The 27,938-nt window shown below is 43.6% G+C and overlaps 1 pseudogene; it reads right to left on the reverse strand.

Moving 5' to 3' along the window:
• Positions 1 to 666: 666 nt before the first annotated feature.
• Positions 667 to 3,352, reverse strand: LOC128928331 (microtubule-associated protein RP/EB family member 1 pseudogene; annotated as a pseudogene).
• Positions 3,353 to 27,938: the final 24,586 nt, after the last annotated feature.

Consider the following 27,938-nt stretch of genomic DNA (forward strand, 5'->3'; position numbering starts at 1 on the left):
TTATTTTGAGTCTATGTGAGTCTTCGCATGTGAGATGGGTCTCCTGAATACAGAACACTGATGGGACTTTTTATCCAGTTTGCCCATCTGTGTCTTTTGTTTAGGGAGTTTAGGTCATTTACACTCAACATTAATATTGTTATGTTAATTTGATCCTGCCATTTTGTTACTGGCTGGTTATTTTGCCCATCAATTGACATGGCTCCTTCATTGTGTCATTGTTCTTTACCATTTGGTATGTTTTTGCAGTGGCTGGTCCTGGTTGTTCCTTTCCCTGTTTAGTGCTTCCTTCAGGAGCTCCTGTAAGGCAGGTCTTGTAGCGACGAAATCTCTCAGCAATTGCTTGTCCGTAAAGGATTTTATTTCTCCTTCACTTATGAAGCTTAGTTTGGCCAGATATGAAATTCTGGGTTGAAAGTTCTTTTCTTTAAGGATATTGAATATCGGTCCCCGCTCCCTTCTAGGTTGCTGAGTTTTTTTGTTTTTTTGTTTTTTTTTTTTTTACTCTTAAGGCATTTATTTATTACAACATTCTCTGATTTCACATTAGCTAAAAACTCAATTCAGTCTTTACATTACTCCACTGAGGTCGCTGCCTCAGCATATAACATAACACCTCCTCCAGCACTCAGTGTGCCCTGCATCCGCACAGTGAGCCCCACAGTCAGCCTCTTTGTTTCCCAGGTGAACCAACTAGATGTTGATAGTGCTCTGCTACAGGGTAAAAGCTTCTAACTCAAACTTATTGGAAAAGGAGTGAAACGTCTGCAAAGTGCACTTTAAGAAGAGGTACTTTTTGCTTATGAAAAGAAACCAGTGAGTCCTCTAAGGATAATAAAAGGGAGTATTTTACAGTTAAGCACATGATTTGGAGTGAAGAATTCGGAGGTTGCTCTGCTGGTCCAGGCTGTCAATACTCTTCCTGCTCCTCCTGTGGGCCCCCTTCTTCAGGTATCACAAAGCCTTCATCTGTGGCATACAGAATGTCTACAATCCTCTGCAATACAGGGTCGTTTCCCCCCTTCATTCTCCTGGCAAATCAATTCAATGTTCCGTAGTTTTCCGAAGTAGAAGTCCCTCTCTTTCTCCAAGTCTTCAACAGTAAGTTTCAATACGTTGACCTGCTGCATCAACTCAGCTGCCTCGTCATCCCCACTGCCCACACCAGGGTTCTTTCGCAGCACACCAGGGCCAGCCTTAGGAGCCGCTGCAGTTCTCTGTGTTGAGATGGGCCTCTGGGGAGCTGCACTGCTAGAACTAAGAGGCTTCTTCGTTTTATTCAGAGCTGGAGCATGGAGGGAGGGAGCCACCACAGTTTCTTGACCTTGTCTGGCAGCCACAGGGTCATAGTCTTTTCCATCATAGTTTGCATCAAAAAACTTCTTGAACCACTGAACAAATTCAGAATTGTCCTGAAACTTTCCTTTCACTGATTTGTCCACAGGAATTATTTTGTCAACACCCATCCTCTTAAAACCCGCTTGTAGTATTTTGAAGTTCTGGATATACTCCTGTTCTAGCTTAGCTTGGAATTTCACTTTCTTCAAGGCGATGGAGCCAGGAAACAGCATGTCCAGAAACTGACCATAGGCAGCCCCTGAGCACAACTGTTCAGTCTTTGTCAGATTCAACTGCAGAGACTCATTGATCCAGGCCAGGATGTCATGTTGACTGAGATTATCACTGGTCACTGGCGTTGAGTATACGTTCACTGCCACCTTCTGCTCTAGGCGGAACCGCGTCCACTGCCCGCACCCGGCTCCGGTTCCATCTTCTTCTCGTTCAAACCGCCAGACCAGTTGCTGAGTTTTCGGTGAGAGATCTGCTGTGACTCTGACGGTTTTTCCTTGTGGGTGACTCAACCTTTTTCTCTGGTTGCCCTTAGGATTTTTTCCTTCATTTCAACTGTGGTGAATCTGACAACTATGTGCCTTGGGGTTGCTCTTCTCAAGGAATATCTTTGTGGCGTTCTCTGTATTTCCTGGATTTGAATGTTGGCCTGCCTTGCTAGGTTGGGGAAGTTCTCTTGGATAACATCTTGAAGAGTGTTTTCCAACTTGGATTCATTCTCCTCGTCATATTCAGGTACACTGATCGAGCATAGATTAGGATTTTTTTACATAATCCCATAGTTCTTGGAGGCTTTGCTCATTTCTTTTCACTCTTGTTTCTCTAATCTTGGCTTCTCATTTTATTTCATTGATTTGATCTTCTATCTCTGATATCCTTTCTTCTGCTTGATCGATTCAGCTGTTGAAACTTGTGTATGCCTCTCAAAGTTATTGTGCTGTGTTTTTCAGCTCCATCCAGTCGTTTATGTTCTTCTCTAAGCTGGTTATTCTAGTTAGAATTCCGTCTAACCTTTTCTCAAGGTTCCTAGTTCCTTTGCATTGGGTCAGAACATGGTCTTTAACTCAGAGAAGTTTGTTATTACCCACCTTCTGAAGCCTGCTTCTGTCAATTCATCAGATTCATTCTCTGTCTTTTTTTTGTTTCCTTGATGGTGTGGAGTTGTGATCCCTGGGAGGAGAAGAGGCGTTCTGTTCTTTGATGGCTTCATCCTTTTTGTGCTGTTTTTTCCCCACTTTTGTGGATTTATCTCCCTTTAACCTTTGAAGTTGGTGGTTTCAGGAGGAGTCTGAGTGGACCTTTTTTTCTATTGAGGTTGGAGCTGTATCTTTGTTGGCCTGTAGAGGGCGCTGCTGGGCTCTCGGGTTCAGTCACGTTGCTGGGTGGGTGGGTGGTCCTTCCCTCGGGTTTATTTGCAGGTGAGGTTGGCCCCGCCTTCCCAATGGCATCTCTCCCAGAGCTCCATCTTCCTGGTTGGGGTCAAGCTGGGGTATTTGCTGCCATGCTCTCTAGCAAGGGCTTCGGTTTGAGTTCTGTGAGGGTGGGGCCTGTTTCCCTGCTGTCCACTCTGCCTCCCTCCGTGGGAAGGTCTCTCCCGCTGGCATTAGTCCAAGTTCCCACCCAGGTCCGTGCAACAACTCGCCCCCGCCCAGCGGTAGCCACTGCTCAGGTTTGCATCGACTGCCCTCTGCGCCCCACTGTCTGGCAGGCCGCCGTGGACCGTGGGTTGCAGGAGGGATGGGGTAAGCACAGGATCCGAAATGGAGCACGAGGGGCTTAAGTCCCCCCACCCTGCCTGGCTGCATGTTTCAGGTGGAGATGCGCCCCACCCTGTCTTGATTTGCCCCCTGGGCGACTCACCCTGCGGCTCCTTCCCTGGGCCTAAATTCAGTGCCCTATAGGTCCCAGAACCCAGCACCTCGTTTGGAATCATGAAGTCCTCTATCCCTCTGAGTCTCAATGCACCGGGAGCTGCATTCTGGTGTTGGCTTCTCTCGGCCATCTTGGCGCCTCCATTACCTCGTGCCAGTTTCTTGCCCCTGTAAAGTGACCGTTACTCTACATGGCTTCTATATTTATTATAAGGGAACTTTTAAAACAGGATGCTGAAAGAATTTTCACAAACTGTAACAGGCAGTAAGTTCTGGGATTCATCCATCCACTCACTCCCTAATGAAGCCCGGGTCAGCTCTGGGAACTCACTGGGAAGCAGAGCACTGGGATTCTCGCCCACAGGGAGCGGACCATGGAGATGAAATGCATGCTTTCAATAGTCACACAAATAAAAACAGAATGACTTAACGTGATACATGTTACGAACAGGGTCAGATGAATGTCCATGAAGCATTTCAGGGAGACATGTGGCTTCAAACAGAATTGTAAGAGCTGTGCCTCTTACTCCTCTGAACGTGTTAGAATAGCCAAGATGATTTAAAGTTCAAAGGTCATAGGGGGCTGATATCGTTTAGATGTTTGTCCCTTCCAAATCTCGTGCTGAAATGTAATTCCCAGTGTTGGAGGTGGGAGGTGTTTGGGTCCTGGGGGATCCCTGATGAGTGGCTTGGTGAGGTTCTTGCAGTAATGAGTGAGTTCTCGCTCAGTTAGCTCGTGCACGGTGACTCAGGCCTATAATCCCAGCACTCTGGGAGGCCTAGGTAGGCGGATCGCTTGAGGTTAGGAGTTGGAGACCAGCCTGGCCATCATGGTGAAATCCCATATCTACTAAAAATAAAAAATAAAAAAATTGACCCAGCGTGGTGATGGGTGCTTGCAATCCCAGCTACTCAAGAGGCTGAGGCAAGAGAATCACTTGGCCTCAATGGCACGATTCCAGTGAGCTGGGATCCTGCCATTGCACTCTAGTCTGGGCAATGAGACCAAAACTCCATCTCAAAAAAAAAAAAAAAAAATTGTAGAGACAGGGTCTCACCATGTTTTCCAGGCTGGCCTTAAACTCCTGGGCTCTAGGGGTCCTCTGTTTTGACCTCTCAAAGTGCTGGGATTACACAGGAGCAGTTTTAAAGGCATGTTAAAATAAAACCCTGTTACAGAAAGCAACAGATTGGTATGTTGACTGAATTTATTTCAAAGTAGGACCGTTCCATTGGTAATGTTATGATGTTAAAGCAAGCTTCCCAATTTTATTGGTCTTACGCCTTTTGAAGCATATGAGTTTGAGTATATGTTCTGGGAGGGCGGCTCCTAACTTCCTTTAGTTTCTTTCACCACTTGCAAAAGGAGGATAATAATAGTCACCATGACCGATTGTTGGGAGGTTAGAAATAATGATGATAAAGATTCTCAGACACAGAAGGCACTCGGTAAATGCCAACAGTGCCTAGCAAAGTGCCTTGGTTTTAGTAGGCTTGTTCATGGCCTATTGAAGCCCTTAGCGCTCAGGCAATGAAGAAATCCAGAAGAACCTGGTTTCATGTCAGCGTTGTTGCCTACGGGGCAGAAACATGCCAGCTCTCCTCGTTTGTTACTGGCAATAAACATTTCTCCTGTGCCTTAAGTGTACTGCCCAATAAACAAAACTAAACTCAAACTAATAGTGCCTTCTTGGGAGCGTAACCTCTCATGTCTTGACACTGCTGATTGTCACGCGTGAAACATTTCCATAATAACAAGCACTTTACGGGCATCTAGCTTATGAGGTAGAACATTAATTCGTATTGTTTATAAGAGCACTTAGGTTAGAGGAAGACAGAGTGTATTGAAAAATGGCCAGCCCATTGCTCACCCTTGCCTGTGGTTGACTAAACAGCATCTCCTTCCAGGCATAAAAAGGAACATTGAGTTTCCCTTGAATTGTTTTTAGGGAGGAGGCTGAAATCGTTTGCTAGCATTTTTTTTTTTTCAGTTCCAGCTAAGGAATGTTATTAGTCTCTTTCTAAAATAAAATAGCTATAATTTGGTTAGAAAGTAAACAGGAAACCACTAAGCAAAGTGAAAACCAGATCACGCCAGTCCTTAACAATTTGAGCCTCAGTTGTTTCTTTTTCTCTCCACGTTGGCAAAAGTAATATTTCTTGCCTGTATTAGAAGGTAATGCTGAGTAGAAAATTTTAAAAACGTGTGTGTGTCTGTGTGTGTGTGTCTGTGTGTGTGTCTGTGTGTGTGTCTGTGTGTGTGTCTGTGTGTGTGTCTGTGTGTGTGTCTGTGTGTGTGTCTGTGTGTGTGTCTGTGTGTGTGTGTCTGTGTGTGTGTGTCTGTGTGTGTGTGTCTGTGTGTGTCTGTGTGTGTCTGTCTGTGTCTGTCTGTGTGTCTGTCTGTGTGTGTCTGTGTCTGTGTGTGTGTCTGTGTCTGTGTGTGTGTCTGTGTCTGTGTGTGTGTCTGTGTCTGTGTGTGTGTCTGTGTGTGTGTGTAGTTTCTAATGTGTAAATTCACATCAATATTGCGATGACTATCACTATTCCTAGACTTCCTAGCCCATTCCTTTCAGCTCATGCAGCAGAGAATTAGACTGAATAATATTTCATACGTTCAATCTTGGACAGTATGAAAAAGAACAGTTGCTACTTTTTTTTAATTTCCTCAATTCCCCAGGAGCTTGAGGAATGCCCTGAATTATAGATGAAGATTTTTCTAGAAAATGTGTGTGTGTGTGTGTGTGTGTGTGTGTGTTTAAGAGAGAACATTATTAAATAACCAACTATGGAATTCCATTCAATGATATTGAGCAAGTCTCAGGGATTTGCTGGTCTCTTTTGGTTCAGGAGTTGGGGTCTGCCTTGGGAAGCACTGGGCAGCTTGAAGTGTGACCGTCAGCCAATAAACTTCCCAGGGCCTGGGTGGGAGAGACAAGCAGGATGCAAGAACTAGAATCATTTAACCTCATGTCCTTAGTTTCCTCGTGTATCCAATGAGCTCTGAGGTTCATTTAGCTCTAAACTTTCATGCTCTGGTGATTCTGTCATGTCTGACACTAGTTAGAGAAACTGCTACACAACTTACTATGATCTGTAATAATCTCGACTCTTGTAAAAGCTGCATGTGTATTAGAATGTTTTCAGAGGGAAGTAAGCAAAACCTTCCTAAAGTGGCTTAAACAATGAGGACATTTATTTTTCAACGTGACTTGAAAGTCCAAGGAGACATTCTCAGGTTGGTTCAGTGGCTCGCGGATGTGCTCAAAAACGGAGGCTCATCCCATCTCTCTGGGCTGCCATCTCTGGTGTCATGGCTCAGACTTTCTTGGTGTCATGGCTTGGACCTTAGGCTCATGCCCTTATATTTGCAGGTTGACTATTCCTGACCTAGCATACAGATGTGATTTTTATCCACCCAAGAAGAAATGGAGCATTTCATCTATTTCTCATTTGTTAAGGAATTCAACCTTTGTTAGAAGTCCACCTGATACGGTTTGAATCTGTGTCCCCACCCAAATCTTATGTTAATTGTAATCTCCAATGTTGGAGGAAGGGCTGGGTGGGAGGCAACTGGATCATGGGAATGGATCTCCCCCTTTGGTGCTGGTCTTGTGATAGAGTTCTCATGATGTGTGGTTGTTATAAAGTATGGAGGACCTCCCCCATCTTTCTTACTCCTGTTCCAGCCATGTAAGACGTGACTGCTTCCCCTTCACCTCCGGTCATGATTGTAAGTTTCCTGAGGCCTCCTCAGCAATGCTTCATGTATAGCCAATTCCTGTAGAGGCAATTAAACCTCTTTCCTCTATAAATTACTCAGTTTCAAGTATTTTTTATAGTAGTGGAAGATGGACTAATGCACCCCCCAAACTCTTAGCAGACTTCCTCTCTGGTTCATTGGCTAGGATTAGGTCCCATCACATGCCCGTGCTCTAGCTGCAGCAGAAGCGTGGAGCCCTGGAAAGTATCTAGTGTTTTCAGCTCTTCTGGGAGGAGGTAAATTCTACAATAAAGGAACCTGGAAGTGGGGTTTGTATAGCTACAGAGTACGCAATAAAAAAATACTCGTCACAAGGTAGGAAATATCCAGCTTAATGTGTGGGTAGTAGAACATAAATACATTTATACTTGTCAGTATTAGATTCTTCAATTTCATCTGTAAAATTACCAAACTGAAATAGATAATCCTCGGTCCTACAGACCTAATGGAAGAAGCAGATTCATGTGCATAAAGAATTCAAAATGAGCTATTCATAAACCATAGGCCTATTTTTGCCTTTCTCGACAACTGTAATTATTTTTTAAACTAAGGGCTCCTTCATTCTTTTGGAGTCCCCAGTACTTCACTGAATGATAGCGTTCTTGAGTTTCTATGAGCACATTAGAATTTTACACCTTCGAGGCTAACAGAGCCTGTTTTTATATGCTGATGGCTGTAATCACAGCACAGGATTACTTAAACTAACAAGGATCCATCCCGATAGAGATGTGAACAGAACTCTAATCCATCATTTTGCTAATGGTCCTTTCCTGGTACATACATCGGCCTCAGTTCCAGCTTTTGGCCTCATACATGTACTGTGTTGTTTAATGACCTCTACTCTGGCTGTTAATGTCAGAAGGTATGGCTCCCATTCCACATACATAATGGAATGAGGGACTTGCTGGAGATCACATTTTCCTATCATTGCGTAGGTCCTCTAACGGGATGAATGCCAGTTTTTCCTCCCATTCTCAGCCCAAGTCCTTCCTTTGCCACTCCGGATTTCCTTTTGTATTCAGAATGAATCTCATCTTCACGTGGATATGTGGTTTGAGTTGGCACACGAGCATACTCCAGGTGGGTGTCCTTGATGCCAACATAAGAGAAACAGGCCGGGCGCGGTGGCTCAAGCCTGTAATCCCAGCACTTTGGGAGGCCGAGGCAGGTGGATCACGAAGTCAAGAGATGGAGACCATCCTGGTCAACATGGTGAAACCCCGTCTCTACTAAAAATACAAAAAATTAGCTGGGCATGGTGGCGTGTGCCTGTAATCCCAGCTACTCAGGAGGCTGAGGCAGGAGAATTGCCTGAACCCAGGAGGCGGAGGTTGCAGTGAGCCGAGATCGTGCCATTGCACTCCAGCCTGGGTGAAAAGAGCGATACTCTGTCTCAAAAAAAAAAAAGAGTGAGAAACAGACAAAAATGGCTAGGCATGCTCCTTTGCCTGCCATGCTTTGTAGCCAAGACAGAAATAAGGCGTTGACTTCATCTGGACACTAATCCACTAAACATATAAGCACATATATTTGTCCAAGGGTGATATTTGTCTTGAAGCACAATGAAGTTTAACGCTTGATTTCATGTTCTGATGTTTCTTTCTCTGCAGTCTGATATTGTTGTAAGCATGAATACACTGGTGTGCTAGGCTGCCATAACAAAGTACTATAGACTAGGAGGTTCAAACAACCATTTATTTTCCTCATCATTCTGGAGGCCTGGCAGACCAAGATCAAGGTGGCAACAGGGCTGGTTCCCTCCAAGGCTTCTCTCCTTGACTTGTAAATGGTTTCTTCTGTTTCTTCACATTGTCTTTCCTTGGTGTGTGTCTGTGTTCTTATAAAGAATCTCCTCCTCTTATAAAGATGTGAGTCAGATCGGATGAAGGACCCAGCCTAATGACCTCATTGTAACTTAATTACCTCTGTAAAATCAGAGTGAATGGGGGTCTTAACTATGACATGTGAATTTTAGGGGAGTGCAGTTCAGCCCAAAAACAATGGAGTTGGTGGTTTACCTAGACCGCTACAAGTTGGAGACACTTCTGAAAGAAGAGGTGGATTACATGAGCTGCATGGCACAGTCAGATGCTGAGAAACTGTCATGCCTCCAAAGTCAATGCCCACTGCTGCCACATTCTTAGAAATAAAGGTGGTTTAATAAAGATAAATTTGACATTAAGTTGTAAACAGTGGAAATATGATAGGTTTACATGGACAAGGTTGCAGGATTTCAGAGGTTGGGACGTCTCGTGTGTATACTTTCTTAAACGGCAGCTCTAACTGGTAGCGGCTCTCATGAGCAGCTGCTAACTACTGCCAATCCAGAGAAAATGGGAAGGAAGACGAATGTGGGAGCTGCTACTGTGTGATAGGGACTTTAAGCACCGGGGACTTGCTAGTGATTTATTTGAGAGGCAGGCAGTGTCCAGGTCCCTAACTCTGTGTGTGTGTGGACTGTATGAAATAAACTAGAGGCAAGGACATGAAATAAAGGCAAAAAGGGAAAGGAAAGCAAAGAATTGAAACTGCAGATCTCTGCATTACAGAACAGAATGAAACGTCCCCCAACATTTCACGTGGTTAGCCATCATCTCTCTTAACAAATGACCCAGTTCCACTTGTTTGGGGGGGTGGCATATTCTTCTTTAATTCTCATGGAAAAATAAATCATATTTTTGAACTGTGGGTGGAATGAACTCTTTAGAAATTGACATAAGCATCCTCTTTGCTAGATTCCTGACACTCAGACGAGTAAAGGAACTCATGCAGCTGCAGGACTAAGCTCCTCCCACATCTGTCTCTGTGGTTGAATGTGCAGGCTCAGAGTGTCATCTTCAATCTCAGTGCCGTGTCTTGCACACAGTAGGTGTTTAGCATATGCCTGCTGGACTGACGTGTGAAATCATGTTTCAGTTTACCCAGTAGTCATGAGTGTCGGAATAGCTGGCGCTCAGCTAAAGCTGGGAGTAAATTTCAGGGCAAGTCTTCATGTTTCAGTGCTGCTGCATGCAAATCATACTGTTCTGAATCCCCTCATCTTCCCACCACAAAATGTTTTTATGTGGATTAAGTAGGGTTATTAGGGGTAGTGGGGATAATCAAACCCAAGTTCTACCATACAATTACTTTTGCCCAACGAGCTTAATTTAGACACATAGAGGTCAAATTACAAATGGCTGAGCTTACAGACGCTTCAGTTTCTGGTTCTAGTGACAGGGAGAGAACACAGAGCTGGACACGTTCCCAGTTTATAGGTTCTCATACGAAATCCAACTGGCTCATACAAAATCCACAGCACAACCACAGAAAAGGGAAGAGGACAAGGAGAGGTCAGAGTTCAAACTCAGTCCTTGGAATTTTGTCTTGAGATTGTTTGCCCTTCTTTCATTTTCAGAATTCAGATTCTTCCAGACTGAGTCTGTTAGAATTGACTTAAACTGGAGGAGGTTAAAAAAAATTTCATAGAGTGAGCAAAAAAAAAAACAATGCATCTATTTACGGGCCCAGCTACTCTCCCCTCCCCCATGCAGGCACAGGCAGGCAGGGACCAATTTTTCTGGGGAAAGATTTTTCTTTCTTTTTTAAGGCAATGACAAACACTATTTACTAAAGTTAAAAAAGAAGAAAAAAAAAAAAAAACAGAAGGAGCTGTGTCCTCACCACAAAATAACAACACCGTAGATCACACTAAGTGAAGGCTCCACATCTTATAAACACAACGCACTACATTACTCCACAGTGAGTTATGATGTTTCATTGCAGGGAGCAGCAGAGTCTGAATCTATTAATGATTCATGCTTGCCTCGGAAGAACATCATGTATACTAATCAGACCCAACCAGGAGACGAGAGCACTTTAAATGCATTTGTCCAGTTAATAGTTTGACTTAATCTGATATTTCACTGGGTCACAGACCTTTTCATTGTAGGTAATGTGCAGAGGAAAATGTATGGCCGACACCCAGGAGAATCGACAGAGGACTTCCTGGTTACCAAGCAACGTGCTGCCTAAGCTTTGCCTCTGCATAATTCTGCCAATACTTCTTTCAGCTGATGAACTTAAGTGTAGCCCTGTGAGCTTGTGAGTGCGTGTGTGCGTGTGTCAGTGTGTGTGTGCAGGTATGTGTGTTCTGGGGAGTACAGACACTACAGGCACAGAGTAGCCCATGTAGACTGCTTTTTATGGGCATTAAGCAATAAGCTCCCATAATAAACAGCCATGCCACAGTTAATACTCAATAAACAGTATGGTTTATAAGCAATTAGGGACCCAAATCTCAAAATAAGACAGCTCAGCAGAATGAGAGCATCTACTCTAACAAGGCTTAGTAAGATATGTGGCTTGTTGAAAGTGTCATAATTCTCCTTTAAAAAGCAATTAACAGTTTGGTAGATTTTGGTCTGCCGAACACAGAGTGAGAGCCACTTCTCAGCTTTATGCAGCGGACAGTCGAGTACCCAGAAAGCTGAAAATCAAAGGATGACTTGATGTTCTCTCCTGTTTGCTTATCAACCTGCGAGTGCTTTGAAGACATCAGATGAGTCAGATAAATGAATTTTGTCAGGTTTTCAAAGAAAGCCAGCCAGCTACTCTATTTTGCCAGCGTCTTTGCGTTTCCTAGTAACTTTGTAGGTTCAAAAAAATGTTTTCCAGCTCCCTGTTTACATTGGGGTAGTTGATTGGAGAAATAACGCGTGTTTACTTGTTTGTCTCATGACCACAGACACGAGCGTCCGGTCCTAACTCCATGCAGCTGCAGGAGCATTACTGCCTCTTGCCAGATTTGCTGCAAGGTATTTTACAAAAGGGTTCCAGCACTCAGTTGCGGATTTCCTTTACCTACCGTATCTGAGACCCAGGAGCCCTAGTTTTAAATACACTTTCAAGTTATATAAGCTTCCAACACTCTGCACAAAGTGATGCGATGCTGGACAGAGACTGATGTATTTCCTTCCTCAGGGACTTACCATCCAAGACAGATTTACAATCAACTAAGCATTTCCTTTTAAACCACCTTGAAATGAATGCACAGCAGATCAATACTGGGGGCCTTCTAAAATCACTTATTTGACCCTTTTATCCACAAATTGAGTAATTTTAAAAATTAAGAATGGAGAGAAATGTGCAGAGAGGACGGAAACTCTAACGTGTACTTAGATTGTTGGAGATGTCAAATTAACCAGATTTAAAAGCTGATCCCCCCCTTTCAGCTGTTGCCACCAGCTCCAAGCATTCATGATGTTGCACTAGGAAGTTATCTGTTGAAATTCCTGCATGTTATGACTTTCCCCCTTTCTATCCAGCTGAATGTGTGGGCAGTAGAACACCAATGTATTCATATTTACCAGTATTAGAAGCCTCAATTTCATCTGTAAAATTACCAAGGTGAAACGGATCATCTCTTGTATTTTTCTCTAGCAAACTATGATTCAGCAAATCATTGAAGTGTTAAAATTTTTCACAAGGTTTAAGAACGTGAAATCAGTATAGAAAACTAATAATCAAGAAATGTGGTCTAGAGATTTCTTTGACAGACAATTATAAATATTCACACTAAAAACAAAACTTCAAATGAACTGAAGTTTAGAAGTTTCTGGGACAATGAATTAATTTTCATAGCCAGGAGTGGAGGACTATTCCTCAGGGACTTACGTGAGGATGGTAAGTCCCTGAGAATGGGCTGAGAAAATTCTGTTCTTCCAAGTGGGAATATTTCGAAGGTCACTGTGCCAACATCACACCAACCTCCCTCTAGATAAGTATGAATAGTCCTCAGACCAATGGATGCTGACATGTTTCATGCATTCCACCAGCATTTACAAGGTGTGTTGCTTGTTCTGTGCCGCAGACATTATTTTAACAGCCCCTCTTCTCACTTTAACCCCACTCTGCTGCGCTTACTTTCCAATTCTGAACACGATAGTTGATGACAAACTCATAGATGTCTTAGCTTCCTAAGAGAGGAGGCATGTGGGGTCTCGAGGACTTATCCAGGAATGGCAAAGCTCCTCTCTCCTTAGCAGCGCATGGAGGCTTAGCCACAGTTTGAAGAAATATCTGGGTTCTTTGGAATTCAGTCCATAGAATGGAGTGCGGCAGCTGTGTCCTTAAAACAGCTTCCTTAGGAATCTGCCTGTGTTTGCAGAATTGCAGTTATAAATGCATTCCTTTGACGGCAAGGTATGGCTGGTGACTTCCACAAAGCCAAGCCAATTAGCTGGCATTAAGCAAATCACGTCCTTCTCAGTACACCAAAGTGAAGAGAGCTATTGGATGGTTTCCTTTGATTGCATTACGCTGGACCTAGGGAACTGGGTTAAATGGTACATAAGAAAAGTCGGAACTTGAAAAGGGAGGGAGCAATGCCTAATGCAAATTCTGCTCATTTAACAATTGCTCTGGGATCTGTCTGCCAGCCAGGGGCCGCTTTTCAGAAAATGCAGAGTGGAGTTACGCGGTTTCTACGCACTCCTTCCTCCGCCTTCTTTCCTTCCAGCTAGTTTAGCCATAGCAGCACTGGATTCTCATTTGGGTGAATAGCAAGATTTATCGAAGTGAAAAGCACAGTAAATATTGACTGTGGCAATGTGGAGGTCAATATTTACCTCAAGGGACGATAAATCCTCATATTCACTGAAACATAAAGTCAATATTTTGAGGGTGGTGCCAGATGCATCCCAAATGTGCTCAGCAGAAGTAGCTGGAAATTTCTCTAATGAGCATAGGTGTGTTAAGCTTTGCAGTTTTCCATTTCTCTTCATATTTTAAAGAGTAGAGGGATGGCGAGGTTAGAGAAATTGCGTTACTACTTTTTTTGTTTTTGGAAAGATAAAGATACAGCTGCCCATCCAAAACACATCTGTCTTTTAATTGTTGTTTTTGAAAACCTTAAAAAAAAAAAATTGTGGCTGGGACTTTCTCCATTTACATGACAAATGGGGAAGATGCTGCCGCCCTTTGGCCCCTCAATTACTGCACACAGGGGAAGCAGGAGGGAAGAGCAAGGGATGGATTTGTGTTTGCAACAGAGCTTTTCATTGCTCCAGCTGCCAGAGCCTATTTGATTCTCACAAGCAGTGATGTGCATTTACTTATCGATTTTCCATTCACTTCCTTTAAATGTCGCTTTCCTTCCAATGGTTAATTCTTAAGCCATCGAATAAAAAGCAATATCAGATAGTTTGTTCAAAGAAACCTTCCTCGCTAGGCCACCGTTTCGTATAAATGGAATGTTGTCGCTCCTTTTGAGAGAGCGATGCTTCAACTCCTCCATGGACGTTAGCTCTAAGGTACCCACAGTTGCTGATTGATGACCCAGCTCTGTTCAGGTCTATTTAAGGGCCAAAGACACAGATCCAGCACAGACAAGAGCTGCAAGAGGCCGTAGCCACATTTCTGCTGCTTGGTCCTGGGCAGAGGGGATGGCTGGCTGCCCACATTGCCCGCAGAGTGGGTTTTCAGACTTTCTGGGAAGCAAATGCTTCTTCTCTAAAATGATTCCCTTGGTGCTCACCGATGTCCTGTCCCTGTAACATCATGTTTCATAACCACTGATGAAGCTTTAAAAGGCAGACCCCACTGGTGACAAGTTCATATTCAGTAGAAATGATTGATACTGTATCTTTCTCCTGAGCACAGGTTTTGGTGGAGAAGAGGTAATGGCCCCGCACTGCCCACCTGCAGGGAAACTGGGGAAGATGCGTGGTGGGGAGAAAGGTACAGGAATGACAGTGCTGGAACTGCCACGTGGGCTCCACCTAGTTTGAGGAGTTACTCTGTGTCCGCCACTGTTGAAGGACACAGCACGGGTTATGGTGTCCATTTCACAGATTGGGGAATGCAGGCAGAGGAGGGAAGTAACCTGCCCCATGTAGGAAGCGTGAGTGGGGAGTGAGGGTTCAAGCCAGTTCATCTGCTGGTGCCATTCCTGCCTATGAACAGGGTTGGAGCCCAGTTGGCATCATTTTCTTTCTTCCTTTCCTTTTTGTCTCCCCCGCCACCCAGCCCACCCTCATGCTTTAAATCGGATGTGTTGGTGAATGGATCTAGACTACTCTGTTTTCTTTGTTGATCATGTCAGGATGGAGGGCAGCCTGACACTCTTTCAAGCTTGGAGTACTTTGGATGTGTCCTGGGTAGGCAAAGGCTGTAGGGAGATGTCTAGAGCTGAGTCAGGGCCCTGGTATCCTACCCATCAGGAAACTCTACTTTGCCTGAGATTCCCTCACCTGCAGGTTTGGGAGGCTCTGTGGTGGGGTGTGTCAGCCGGGTATTTCCCCGCAACAAGCATGTGGATGCGGCCGTTAAACAGGACCAATTCAACATGCCAGAAAACTCTATGCGCAGCTCAGTTCCAAATTTCTACTCCAGAAGAGGTCGTAGGAGATTTCCTCTTCATGCCCATTCCTCTCTAGTGGTATTTCGCTTCCCCTGCTGAGAAAGAGTCCCCTCCGCGTACCTTTGTAGGGGAGAAGGTGGCCCCATCCTTCGGTAATGACTTATAAGAGCGAAGCAAGGATAATCACAGTGACGTCTGTCAACTTGCTGGGCACCAAAGGGAAAACTGTAAGTGTAGACTTTCAGGTGCAGAATGAAAATGTCCTTAGTGCCGTGAGAGCGCCACTGAGTGTTTTTCTTCCCTATGTACAAGGCTACTAAAGATAGAGACTATCTCAGAGGAAAATTCTGTGTCAAGAATCCTGTAGCGTGTAACTCCAGGATGTGGTTACAATGTCCCAAGCTCTGTTTGAAGACTGGAAAGAATTTATATGCATTTGTAGGACCTTCAGGGCTGGGTCTTTTCCTTTTATTTTGTGCTCCCAGGACACGTGTGATGCTGGTTTGCTGACATGCTAGGCACACGTCACACTTGCTTCATGAATAAAATGAAAATAGACATAGAACCTTAAAAAGCAAGTTGCAACCCAAATATCCATGGACAGATGAATGAATCAACAAAATGTGGTATGTACAGTGTCGTGGTCCCCCCAAAATTAGAAATTGTATTAGCACCTCATCTTGCAATTCCGCTTCTGAATATTTACGCAAAAGAACTGGAAGCAGGGCCTGAAGAGATACTCGTTGACTGACGTCCATAGCAGCATTCATGATAGCCAAGAGGTGGAAGCAACCCAGTGTCTACTGACAGATAAATGGATAAAGGCAACGCGATAACTCTCCTTGTAGAGGGCTTTCACCTCCGTGGTTAGGTATATTCCTAAGTGTTTTTATTTTTTTGCAGCTCTCATAAAAGGGTTTGAGTTACTGATCTCATTTTCAGCTTGGTCATTGCTGGTGCGTCGCAAAGCTACTGATGTATTTACATTAGTTTTGTCTCCTGAAACTTTGCTGGATTCATTGATTGGTTCTAGGAGGTTTTTGGGGGAGTCTTTATGATTGTCTAGGTATGTGATCATATCGTCAGCAAACGGCGACAGGGTGACTTCCCATTTACCAGTGTGGGTGCTCTTTCTTTCTTACGTCTGATTGCTGTGGCTAGGACTTCCAGTACTATGTTGAATAGACATGGTGAGGATGGGCATCCTTTTCTTGTTCCAGTTCTCAGGGGGAATGCGTTCCACTTTCCCCGGTTCAGTATAGTGTTGGCTGTCAGCTTGTCATAGATGGCTTTTATTATGTTGAGCCGTGTCTGTTGTATGCTGATTTTGCTGAGGTTTTAATCATAAAGCGATGCCGGATTTTGTCAAAAGCTTTGTCTGCATCTATTGAGATGATCGTGTGATTTTTGGTTTCGATTCTGTTGTGTGTCACATTTATTGACTTGCTGATATTAAACTACCCCTGCATCCCTGGCATGAAAGCCACTGGATCACGGTTCATTATCTTTTTGATATGCTGTTGGATTCATTTTGCTAGTATTTGGTTGATGACTTTGCATCTATAAGCAACAGGACATTGGCCTGTAGTGTTCTTTTTTGTTAGGTTCTTTCCTGGTTTTGGTATTGGAGTGATACTGACTTCTTGTTTATTATACACCATGAATATTCCTTAACCTTAATAAGAAGGAAGGATATTTTGTCACACACCACAAAATGGATGCACCTCTCGGACGTTATACTAAGTGAAATGAGCCTGGTACAAAGGTACAAAGGTACAAATGTAAACTGATTCTGCTCCTATGCAGATTCTGTCCCGCGAGCAGTCAAAATCCTAAGGGAAAGAAGTGGGCTGCTGTGGGGAAAGAGAAAGGAGATGTGTTGTTAACAGGTAGAGAGTTTCTGTTTGGGAAGACGAAAAAGCTCTGACGATCTGTTTCACAACAATGTGCATACTCATACTCCTGTATATTTTACGATGGTTATGATGGTAAATTTTGTTACGCACTTTTTACAATAAAAAAAATTTTTAATTAAGTTGCAAACTCACTTCTTAAGAAACGAAACTGCTCTCACAATACTCAGCACTGGACGGAGAAGCACAGAGGAAGCAGGAAAAGTACATTTATGGAGCGGCTTCTGTATTGCAGAGGTCGGGTTGGGGCAGAACTGGGAAAGCCAATAAGCTTTCTTGGCTGCAGATGCTTCCCAGATACAAAATGAAATTACGAGATGAACGAGCCAATTTTCTTTAAGCCTATGGGATAGAAGGCTTGCGAGATGACCTTTGGTGGACGGGACTATTGAGTTTACTTGGCCCGTGTAAACCCTCATACAGGCACTGCCTCATTCAACCCCCAACTTCAGGATTTCAGCATTATCATCACGACCATTTAGAGACACATCAGGAAATGAAGGCCCAGCAAGTAAGGTTAAGTAACTTGCCACCCAGCTGGCCACGACGGCCCCATATCCCAAACCCACGTTGTTCATCATGATTATTTACGGCCCCATTAACTGCCCCTTGAAAGGTTAACTTCGATTCATCAAACTCCTTGGGCACGCCTGCTTGTTCAGCAGCTCCAGGGCCACCTATCCTGCTATCAGCCCATGTTCAGTTCTCAAATGAATATTTGAGAAATGTTCAAAGATAGAACAAGAGGCTTTGTTGAGTGTCTCAGAGAATAAAATACACCGGGCTTCTGACATATCCCTGGCATCGCTGATTCCCAACAATCCGGTGTAAATCAGCAATATTCCAAGTCACCTGTTGGAAGCTCTGTTTTAGAATTTCTCTAGAGCACAGCACACTGAGCAGTTTGCCCTCCCTAAAGCTCACCTTTGCTTTTTTCCTCAAGGCTGGGATAATGTTAGTCTGCCATTCCTTCCGTTCCCCTCCAATTTTCTCCCTCATTATGGAAATACTTTTGAGACCGAACCTGTGAGTTTAGTTCCAACTTCAGCTCTTTGTGAAAGGTGCTTGGTGATCTGTGAAAGAGAATAGCATATATATTTCCTCCTACATTGAAGCTTCTCTCCCTTGGAACGGTGCTTGCCCATTTTCTTGAGTGAAAACCAAGAAGTTAGAAGTTGAGAAGCTCTACCATCTTTCTTTCTTTTTTTTTTTTTTTTTGTTTTTGAGACGGAGTTTCGCTCTTGTTACCCAGGCTGGAGTGCAATGGCGCTATCTCGGCTCACCACAACCTCCGCCTCCTGGGTTCAGGCAATTCTCCTGCCTCAGCCTCCTGAGTAGCTGGGATTACAGGCACGCTCCACCATGCCCAGCTAATTTTTTGTATTTTTAGTAGAGACGGGGTTTCACCATGTTGACCTGGATGGTCTCAATCTCTTGACCTTGTGACCCACCTGCCTCGGCCTCCCAAAGTGCTGGGATTACAGGCTTGGGCCACCGCACCCGGCCTTCTACCATCTTTCAATCACATGTTGACATTGCATCAATTATTGAGCAGGGGGCCTATTTATTGCTGGTCAGTTTTATTCCTCAACATCTGGTTTTTTTTTAAAAATATGACTTTTTTTCTTTGTTCTTGGCATTTCTTTGTTCTTGGCCCACAGCCTCTTGGACACTGCTCTTAGAAGTTGATGCTATGCTGTGTATTCTCAGTGGAGTGGTCATGAGTGAGCTAGTGATACTCCATTGGCATTCTGAGCAAGGAAGCTGTTAGCAAGGTAGATCAAGAGTTACAAACTCTGAATCAGTAATGTCACTGTAGAATGATGTTCCGATGAGTGAGGTCATCCTGTCACTACTGGTAAGTATCTTTGTGCTAGTTTTTGAGTCTGGATTTGGAAAGCATCCGTGTCCTCCAGCTGCCTAGGTTAACAGTCCTGGCAACAAACGTAACCAGACCTGGCGAGTTGTGCCTTTGGCTTGGTCACTGCACTGGTCAATGAAATCCTTGTCTGGGAATTGAGGGATCTGATGGTAAGTTGATAACACAGTGCAGTAATCAGTGTTCATATGTGAATGGGTGAAACGTTACAAAATCAGACTAACCACCTTAGAGCATTTTAGAAAGTAATCACAGTGCTATTTTGTAGAAAGACAGGAGTCATAAAGGATAATAAATCCTAATTAATGAATGGTCACTTGGCTCTTGGTGAAACTCCCAGCAGAGAAGTCAATATTGTTGCCAAAGTTAGTTGACACTTACCAAATATACGTGGAGAAAATAAAAAAGCAAAGGAACAAATATCAGCCCTATCAGAGGAACAAATGTGGAAGCAGAAACTGCAGGAAAACTTACTCTTTGACACACTGACTGCAGAAATGCTAGCTCCATACGTTGGGACGAAGAGGCACCTCTTCCAGATTATCCAGAAGGCAGCACTGCTGGGTGATATGTAGTAGGAGATCATTTTTAATTCCAATAGTAAATGATCATACTTGACTTATTAATTGAGCCTATGTAACTTGAGTAATAAATTAATGATTAATACGGTCATAGATACAGCATGGCATCATTTCAGAAGGTAATCACTCTTACCCCATTTTACTTTCATGGAGGTCATATGCACATAGCGAAGGCATCAATTCTTGTCATTCTAAAAGTTTCCTATTGAGGAACAGCTGGTCTTAAGTTGCGCTTTCCTGGAAGCAGACCCCGAAACAAGAATCAGAGTGCAAATGACTTCTTTCTTTGGGAAGTAATTCCTGGAAGCATGGATACAGAGGTGGGAAAATGAGGAAGGAAGGGAGCCAAAGTGGGGAGCGTTAATGAGCAGATAGTAGCAGGCAGCACAGGGAGATGGTGTAGGACATGCCTCAGAGTTGACCTACCCAAGGGATGCGTGAGTTGTACTATCTGCCTTCCAGGTCCTGCCCATTGCTTGTCTGAGGGTTGCTGAGAGTGGGGATCATTCATTCTGCCCCATGTGCAGGCTGAGCCCAGTAGAGACAGCACTGAGGGGAAGCAAGCAAGTGACCAGCATGTACAGGACAGGTGAGGCCAAGGGGTTGTGGGTGGACACTGGTAGCGTCCGAGACATGGCTGCACCTTCCTTCTTCCTTGTTGTCCTCATTTCCCCAGAGGAAGCCAATTCCAAGGTTTTAGTTTTTCTGCTATTTGCCTTTGTATTTCCAAGTCATATTCTTGTACTGCTACATATCAATTGATCAATGTTACATAACATCTATGGATTTTACAGTTTTTAAAATTTGGGGATTTACCTCTTTTCCATCTCCACTAGCCCCTCTTTCTTTCTTCTTACCTTGTTCTCAATAGTGTCACATCAAATTTTGGCCACATCCACCAATTAGATGATAATACTATATAATGATTTTTACTAATGGGTCAAATCATGTCATATAATTTGATTTCATTTTCTGCCTCACATTATGTTTTTGTTATTCTTAGAATGAATTATTGCCTTTTTTTCCATTTGCTTGGTTTTGTGTGTACTTATCACTAACTCTTTCCAGATGTTTTAACACAACTGGCACATGTCTACTAACCGTCTTGCTAAGAGCTCGAGCGCAGTGCCAAGCAGTCCATCAGGTCGGTTCTGCCATCCAGTTCTCCACCTGCTCCCCCTCCTCCTCAGGGGAATGTCCTCCAAGCTTCCCCTTTCCTCTGTCCCAGTTTGTTCTCTAAGTCTGACATGAAGCTGAGTGCCTGGGACTTCCCTGTGCTGCCTTTCTGGGATCCTGTACCCTCCATCCCACACTTTTCTGAGTTTCGTCCCCAGTTGAGGCAATTGAGGAGGAATGTAGCTTTCTTCAGAGAGCCTGCAACACAGATGTGCACCCAGGAGCCAGGCAGTGTCTCCACAGAGGCGTCCTTCTGCCTGGCTGCAGGTGTCTGGGAGCAGTGAGGGACCCAGCCTGCAGTACTAAAATTCGAGGTGGAGTTTTCACTTAATCCTTCTGTTTTCAGCCTTGTGTCTCGTGCTGCCTTCTTCTCTGCTTAATGCCCGGAGTCCAGAGCATCTTAGGTGCAAGGTATTCAGAGAGTTACTCTTGTGTCCTGCTGGGGAGGGGACCGCATGGCTGCTTGGCTGCAAGGCCTGGGCTGAGCAACACGGAGGAGTGTCCAATAGTCCTACACTCAGATGAGGAAAGTCTTACTGTTTTCAGCCATGTGCTTACCTTCAGTCTTCCCTCTTAGAACTATCCCTCTCAGCAGTTCTGTAAGGAGAAATGTGTTTCCTCTCATAAGGAATTCCCCATCGCCAGAATCTCTCTGCATTGCCACACCCCAAATGTTCCTCCATCTACTCTGTCTTCCAAAAACATATGGACCTTTCTCCTTCCCAGTTACACCTGTTAACACTCTCCTCTTACTCATGAACTAATAGCATTATTGTCTCTTCTCTTTCACTTTTGTGGAGCAGGTTGGGCCAAGAGCAGAACACATGCGACCATTCCTGTACACCCACATGGACTCTTCACATACTTCCAAAATGTCTGGATACAGAACCATTGTTCTGTGCTCGGTTAGTTGTGACTATAATAGGAGACGGTGCATCAAGAGTTATCCAGAATGAATTAATTAAAAATAATGGCAAAAACAGCGATTACTTTTGCACCGATCTAATAAGATAAAGCTAATGCCATTTGACTGTGGGTTCCACTGAGCAAAAGATGCCCCATGACTTGCCTGGGATTGTTGAGAAGTCAGCAGGACGGCACATGCGGAGGTTTGCCCAGGGAGGAGACAGGACTGCTTCTCTCTCCAGGGGATGAGGGGAAACCCTTTAGACCCCTACACAACAGTTCTGCTCAGTGTTCTAGCACGACAGAGGGCCTGTCTGATCTACCTTATACCTGCTGTTCTTGGGGGACATGTAATTTCTCCTGCATTGTGTTGGTGGTTGGATGTGTTTTGCCTTGGGCTTACTTTTACCTTGTGTCTTGCAAGCTTTATTTCATGGAGGTTTGCACCTGACCCAGTTTTACCTTGCTTTATTTATTTATTTGTTTAAGCAGGTTTTTCTGATTTGATCTGGTGCCTCATACTCACAATTGCTGCTCTGCACTTTGTCCAAGCTACGGTTTTTCTTTGTCTTTTCCTAAGCTGGATTCCTGCTGGTTCTTTGCAATGACTTAGGACCAGACTGGACTGGGCTGAACCGGGAGTAGCAGGGTTGCAACCTGGTACCTGCTTGCTGGCATTGTCGCTCCCAGAAATCACAACACTGTCTTCATTTCTCTCGTGCTGCCTGCCCTCTAGTGTGTTCCCTTGCCTAAAGTGAGATATAACTTACATACAGTGAGATGTACAGATCTCAAGCGTACAATGCAGTGTTCTGACAATGTTTGCAGCCATGTAACTGATGCTTCACAGAAGGATATTTCTTTTTTTTTTTGAGACAGAGTTTTGCTCTTGTTACCCAGGCTGGAGTGCAATGGCGCGATCTCGGCTCACCACAACCTCCGTCTGCTGGGTTCAGGCAATTCTCCTGCCTCAGCCTCCTGAGTTGCTGGGATTACAGGCATGCACCACCATGCCCAGCTAATTTTTTGTATTTTTAGTAGTGACGGTGTTTCTCCATGTTGACCAGGATGGTCTTGATCTCTTAACCTCGTGATCCACCTGCCTCGGCCTCCCAAAGTGCTGGGATTACAGGCTTGAGCCACCGCGCCCGGCCCAAAAGGATATTTCTTATCCTTCCCAGGCACTGCGCTCTATTCTCACCCGGGAAACCACTCTTCCGGATTTTTCTCCGTACTTTAGTTTTGTGCGTTCTAGAACTTCATGTGAATTAGAAGCCTGGGTAATGTCTTCTTTCATGTTTGCCGCCTTTCACTCATCGTAATGTCTGTGAGAATCAACTATGGTGTTATGTGTGCATAAGAATAATTCATTTTCTTTTTCTTTTTTTAACCAAGGAGTATTTCGCTGCCACAATTTTAAATAATCCGTTCACTTTTTGGTGACATTTGCATTGTTGCCATTTTGGGGTCTTGTCAATAAACACTGATAAAGACCATATACATTTGGGGTTTGTGGAATGGAAATCGCGGGTGATAGGGTAGGTTCTTGCTTAACTCTAAAGAAAAAGATCTTTTCTTCTGAAATAATCGTACAAGTCCACATTTCTACCAGCAACATATGAGAATCCTGCTGCTGCACACCCTTGTCAACACTGGGTTGTGTTGTCCATGTTTCTAATTTTGTATGTTCAAGTGGCACTGTGGTGTTATCTCATTTTCATTTTAACTTGCATTTTCTTAATGATTTTGGCCATCAGTATAGCTTCCTTTTTAATTGTATGTCCAGTATTTTGCCATTTTTGATTAGGTTCTTTCTTCTTTTTATCACTGATGTCTAGATGTTCTTACATACTCAGGATACAAAGCTTTGCCAGATTTATGTATGGCAAATTTATGTATGGCATAAATAAGCAAAAGTTTTAAATTTTGATATAAAGTAGCTATTTTATTTATTTATTTTTTTTTTGCTAATTCCAACATTGATGTAACCTCTGGGTCTGTTTCTAGTCAATATTTTTTCTCTTGGAGGTCACATCTTCCTGCTTCTTGCATGTCTTAGTCATTTAAAAAACTATTATTAGATGCTGTAGATTATATATTATAGAGTATGTATTTTACTTTGTGTCTTTGAAAGATGTTTGTTCTCTTCTGACAGTTGATTCTGTCAAACATTTATTTTAGACTTTATTAGGTTGAGTCTAGAACTGATGAGAGTGTAGGGCTAAAACATCCATTCCTAAGATGTGATTTTGTTCCTTGGCTGTTCAGTGTGGTGTCTCCATTATGAATGGTTGGAGCTGCAGCTCCTAGCACTGTGTTACTTTTGGGAGTTCCATTCAGTTCACAACCCCTTTCCTAGTAGCTGTTTCCAAACGGGTCTTGCATAGTTTTCTCCAGCACATACTCAGCTTTCCATCTGGCCAAAGACACCAAGGGGGAAGTGACGCCGATTTCAGGAACTCCTTTTCTGCAAAGCCCCTTTCTGACACTCTGGCCCATATATTCCACCTGCTTTAAAAGACTCAAACTCCAATCTTTGTTTCTTCTACTTGGTGAGAATGTCGCTCCTGTGCGTGTGTGTATGTGTCTGTGTGTGTGTGTGTGTGTGCTCACGCGTGCACTATGCTTTGTAAAGTGCCTAGAGGCATGAAGCTGGAGTGCATTTGGAACTCAGTGGTCGGTTCCTTCTCAGAATCATAGCCAATGAAGTCCGTGGACCTATGCCTGTAAATAATTTTATTTCTACATTTTATAGTTATTTACCGTAGGATGGCAAGCCCCACATCTGTTCTTCAAACATAGATCTGGATGTCTTTTCCCTTTGCTTTTATGAAGGATGGTGTTCTTGACCATTTTGTGTGCTCTCTCACCTTCTGCTGAGAGGCAATCGAATTACATCGAGAATAGGGTGGTTAGAGAAGCCTTGGAGGTTCCGGCCCTTGCTGCCTGGGGACTGAATGGGAGTTGTTAAGTTTGATGTGACCTAAGTTACTTGATTAAAAAAAAAAAAAAAAAACCACAGTGCTTCCATCGGTTATTCAAACAAAGACAATGATGATGTTCTGCGAAATTGTCATAATGGAAAAAATAGACTCTTGATGCTCGAAAGCAATTTAAATGTATATTTTGTTGTATTGAATTGAACATGAGAAAAGTAAAAAATATAATTAGAGATAAATTATTCTTTTTTCCTCTGGACATGTACCAAATATATATCTATGTTTGTAGTGTTTATTATTCTGATATTTGATGGATTTCTCTGCTTCCACTTTTTCCATAATGTTGTCTGTCACTGCATGGATATTGTTTTATTTAATAGTATTTTAGTTCTAATCTCTACAATTTCTTTTTTTTTTTTTTTTTTTGAGACAGAGTTTCGCTCTTGTTACCCAGGCTGGAGTGCAATGGCGCGATCTCGGCTCACCGCAACCTCCGCCTCCTGGGTTCAGGCAATTCTCCTGCCTCAGCCTCCTGAGTAGCTGGGATTACAGGCACGCGCCACCATGCCCAGCTAATTTTTTGTATTTTTAGTAGAGACGGGGTTTCACCGTGTTGACCAGGATGGTCTCCATATCTTGACCTCGTGATCCACCCGCCTCGGCCTCCCAAAGTGCTGGGATTACAGGCTTGAGCCACCATCTCTACATTTCATGTGCAGAGACTGAACACCAGCAGAGGGCCATGGAATTCCCTGCCTGCAGTCTCATGATCTGCAGATGTTGATGGGTGGCCTTAAGCCTGAATGTGTTGTGCACTTCACACCCACAGCTGCATCCTATCTGGTCATCACTGGTTCGTAAGACACACTTCTTATTCTCCTATTTTTTTTGAAATTTCAAAAGCAAATGGAAGAGGTGGATATTGTTACATATAAACTTTATAGTTTTAATACACTTAAAGTCCTCTCAACCTTGAGAATTGAATTTAGACACTTAAATTTTTTGTGCAGTTGGGTAAGCCCAAGTAGAAAAGTACAAAAGTGAAAACTCATGAAAAAGTGATTGAGAACCTGCATCGGTGAATCTGTAATCAGTATCTATTGAGAACTCCTGGGAGATGCAAGCTTAAAAGAGAATTAATCCTCCCTTGTAACAACTTACAGCAAAATATTGTCACCGAGTCTTGCTGATGTACGCAGAGAGGTTAAACAGGTTTGTGTTATAGAACCAGAGATCCTAGATTCACATATTATTGAAACTATCAAAGGTATGGCTATCCTCCACTCTATTTTGCATGTTAACAAGACACACATTATCCCATCCTGTACTTCTTCCCACATCTTATCTGGAGTCTGATATTTCATTGATTCACTATTTTCGATCTCTCAACATATATTGCTAGTTTACCTTAATGAAACCTCCTAGCGCCCCTTATTCATCCCCCATTACCTCACCCTTTACCTCATTGGTCTGTCATTGCTTCTTAAATGAATCAGTGTAGTAATCTCAATATCCAGGAACCAGTCCACACTGCACACTTCTACAAATCACACTTTTTCAAAATACCCGATACTTTACCAAATGCCTAGCTTCTCTCCTGTTTTCCCTTCTTCAGTAAATAGCAATGTCAAACTTTTGTTTGCTGAGGCTGAAAGCTGGGAGTCATGTAAGAGGATCCTTCTTTCTCTCTCCGTATCTAATTCATCTTCAAATCCTGTTAACTCTCTTTATAGTTATAGCCAGAATCTAACTTCTCACCTCCTCCACCAATATCACTTTGGTCCAAGCCAGTTGTCTCATACCTGGTCTATTACGGGATCCTCACCAGGTGATCTCATTCCCTTCTTGCTACTTTGCTGTCTGTGCTTCTCACAGCCGCCAGAAGGGTCCTTCTAAAACGTCACTGTGGTGCTCAAAAGCCTCCGGTGATTCTCCATCTCACTCAGAGTAAATGCCAAAGTCCTTATGGTCGCCCAATCCTTCAGTCCTTCACAATCTGTGCCCCCATCTCCCACTGCCCTCGGCTCTGGTCACACTGTCCAGCCTTCAGCTCTTCCGGGACACCTGCGTGTTCCCATCTCAGGGCCTCTGCCGTCACCATTTCCACAGCCTGGGATGTTTTCACTTTGAATGGCCATTGGTCTTGCTCCTCTTCAAGCAGGATCTGCTCAGAGAATCTCTGCATCCCCTTCCCCTATCCAGAACAGCCTTTCTCCCTTTTCCCTTACTCTGCTTTACTACTTTCTATAGCACTTATTATTCTGACTTATTTTACACACACACACACACACACACACACACAATCTACTTGCATATCCTTCGTCTCCTCCCACCAAAATTTAAGCTTGCGTGGAGAAGCAGTTTATCTGTACTGTTTACCGCCATGTCCCCTGCGTCTAGACTGGCTGTGCACACAGGGTAGGCATCTGTGTTTGATAAATGAATTAATGAACTGAACTTTTCAGTTTGTTGCATTTTCCCTGCCATACCCCAGATAAGAGCTGCTGCAGCTCCTCAAAGCCCTGCTCCGTGGAGTTTCATGGATTTGCCTGCTCTCTGGGGCTTTGTGAATGAGCCTCTTCTTACCTGCCCAGCTTCTTTCCCACTCTTGGTATCCTCTGGTTGGTCACTCAGGCCAGGGTCCTCACTGGCCAACACACTGCCTTGACTAACATGAACGCTTCTGAATGCAGAAGCCACCTTGTCAAATATTTTCCTCCATTTTAAGGTTTCTAAAGAAATTAAACATAAAACTATGAAATCATTCCGCAATCCCATTTCTGGGTACATATGTAGAAGAGTTAAAGTATTTGTAAACCTTTGTTCATTGCAGCAGTATTTGCAGTAGCCAAGAAGTGAAAGCAGGCAAAGGGTTCATTGAAGGATGAATGAAGAGAGAAATGTGTTATTTACATACAATGGAATGTTTACTTTGCCTTAAAAAAGAAGGAAATCCCATCCCATGCTACGATATGAATGAAGCTTGAGGACACTATGCACAAAAAACCAACTACTACATGATTCCACTTACATGAGATCCCCGGAGTAGTGAAAATCACAGAGACAGAAAGTAAAATGATGGTGTCCAGGGGCTGAGGGTAGGGAAAATCACAGTGGTGGCTTAGTGGGTGCAGAGTTTTAGTTCTGCAAGATGAAAAGGTTCTGGAGATCTGTTGTATCACAAGGCGCATATACTTGACACTCCTGTGTGATGCACTTTAC

The sequence above is a fragment of the Callithrix jacchus genome, chromosome 7 (genome assembly GCF_049354715.1).
Source record: "Callithrix jacchus isolate 240 chromosome 7, calJac240_pri, whole genome shotgun sequence".
NCBI classification, from domain to species: Eukaryota; Metazoa; Chordata; class Mammalia; order Primates; family Cebidae; genus Callithrix; species Callithrix jacchus.